The sequence below is a fragment of the Camelus ferus genome, chromosome 11 (assembly GCF_009834535.1).
Source record: "Camelus ferus isolate YT-003-E chromosome 11, BCGSAC_Cfer_1.0, whole genome shotgun sequence".
Lineage (NCBI taxonomy): Eukaryota > Metazoa > Chordata > Mammalia > Artiodactyla > Camelidae > Camelus > Camelus ferus.
Genome location: NC_045706.1, coordinates 2,769,662 through 2,772,161, shown reverse-complemented (window position 1 = coordinate 2,772,161; position 2,500 = coordinate 2,769,662). Strand labels below are relative to the sequence as shown.

The 2,500-nt window shown below is 50.2% G+C and overlaps 1 protein-coding gene across 16 annotated transcripts in view; it reads right to left on the bottom strand.

Annotated features, from left to right (window-relative positions):
- Window positions 1-2,500, bottom strand: part of EBF3 (EBF transcription factor 3) — a 117,193-nt gene that overhangs the window by 13,471 nt on the left and 101,222 nt on the right. The gene's annotated exons all lie outside the window — the stretch shown is intronic.

Sequence of the window (2,500 nt, the reverse complement as noted above, 5' to 3'; positions counted from 1 at the left end):
TTTATAAGGAGCCATTGGGCTTTATTATGGCTCTGCCCGACTCCAACAAAAACTGAGCCCGGAGGCCCGGGGACGCGAGTTAAGATGAAAATACTTATTAGAGTACATTACTTCTTGATGTAGATACCGCTTTCCGTGGAGGAACGCCACGGCGCACGGCGCGACATAAATCAGGGTGTTTTCTGAGACTAATAAGAGCTGCCGCCATCTACTCGTTACTCCGCCCGCGATTTGGGCCATCACTCATTAGTCAGCACGTAACTTGATGATTAACACCACCCAACTCAGCAGGTCTGCCGAGCGCCACAGACACAAAAGGCGACGCCTTCAGCGAGCAAGGTTAGAGGCTGCCTTTGAACGTGCTTTCCGAAATAATTGGTCACCGTTATCCTCCGGCGCGCGGGCTGCCGGTGTCAACGCCCACGGTGGGTCTCGTAAGCAGCGCCGGAAGCCCCGCACGTACACTCAATAACCCGCCCGAACGTCGAGGACCACGATGTGATTTGACATTCCATCATACAACCCGGAGACAAAGGTCCGCACAGGAATGTGAAGTAAGACATTTTCTTGTTAATAAAGCATTGATCCGACATATTGATTTTACGTGACATGGCTTTTGCTGCGATTCTGCCCCTCTTTTTTCCTTTGCAAATAGTAAAGCCCTTCAAAATGCCTCCGCGTCTGTGACATGGCAAAATTTCTAACTCTCTGTGATGTAAATTCGGTATGTGTAAAGCCACTTCATAATCAAACCATTAATCATCGGAAGCTGTCAGCAGTGACTTGGGGGACAATCTGTCATGTCTCTGCCTGGCCGGGACAAGGGTGTCAGGAAAAGTGCGGCGCGGGTAGCAGGGTGGACGGGCCTCACCCAGAGACCTGGCCCAAAAAAGATCAGATGAAGTAGTCACGTTTCCTGATTAGGGAACAAAAAAGGGTGGCCACTGTGCTTGCCTGACATGCCAGGCTCCCCCTCTCCCCCAGCTAATCACCATGACTGTTTGACTTAATGAATCGGCCTGATGAAAGGTGATCAGAAAAGGTAGATGAGCAGCTGCTGTTGCTTTCATGCAAATACCCTGACAGGTGATGGGTGCTTTAATGCAAGCTTCCAGAAGCTTTATATACTCTCATTCTGTGAGAGACATTTTCCGATGTTTCAGTGGAATGGATACTCTCCTCCTAGGACCAGAAAGATTCTCAAGCAGTGTAAGCACGAGGGTGCTGCTCACCGCCCGCGTCAGCCCCGAGAGCGCTTGCGTCCCAAGTGGGCAGCCAAGGATGAGACCGCCACCCAGCCACACGTTCCAATGACGTGTCACTGCACCACCGTAGGTCTCCCGAGCCGGACCCGGCAGGGGGGTGGGGGGAGCTGCTGGTGCAACTGGAAATCCCATCCAGGGCTTTGCTCCGGAAGCCCAACGAATTTGCAGGGAAGAATCAGAAGGAGACCCTCGTCTTTAAACTACAGGAGCGGTGACACGCCTTCTCGGCTCTATGAGGGATCTGATCACCGAGGGTGGGGTGACCCACTTCCATGCCTCCAAGAGCAGCTGCCCTCTGCGAGGCCCGAACCCCCAGGACCCACCGCCCTGTGCCTGGCAAGGCAAGATGGGGCGTAGCCAAAACTTCCCTGGCAAATTCTACGAGGGGAGAAGGCCCCGACCCTTCGCGCACATCTAATAAATCCTCTGCGTGTCGAGTTTACAAGGGAGGGCCCGGCCGAGCCAGGCCGAGGCTCCGGCACGTCCAGTCACAGAGCACCGAGCCCGGCCAATCAATACCACTTTCCTGTTTTAGAACTGGGTAATTATGAGGGGGAGAGATTGCCTGACCTTTCACCCGCACTGCATTACTTTGCTGATATTAAGATAAATTGCCTGATTTTGGGTAAACATATGCTGCGATTCAAGCTGTCAGCACTGGTTTGCTCAGGGATAATTCGTATTGATCCCCCAGCTTCTGCCCAATTTTGCTTACTGACCTCGTGGATAATTAGAGAAGGAGCCTTGGGTGAGCTCAAGTCGGGACGAAGAAGAAATATGAAGAAGAATAAAAGCAAATTTGTTTTATGTTAATATTTGTAGGTCCTCCTCCGGCCTTCACATCTGTCAGCATCAGGAGAGCCGTAAATTAATGGACTTGGTTCCTGAGCAATTTATTCCCAGGAATTATTTAGCAGCGTGCTTAGTCTCTGAACATGTGTCACTGGGTTAAATTAATTTAAACTCTGCCTTAAACACAACAAAAACAAATGTTATTTTCAGCTGAAGGGGGGAAAAAACAAGACATTCCTCAAAATGCATTACAGAAGCTTCCCGCTTTCTGCAGAGATTGCCACCCGTCTGATCTGCGAGGATGAGTTTTATAATAAACTGCTCCCGCAACCCCCCCCAAAAAAAGAAGTAATTAGTGTCCATTATTTGTTCTGAATTCAAATCCTGCTGAGACGGGCCGCTCTGTATAAAAGAGATGAATGCTGGTGCAAAATTATATCACT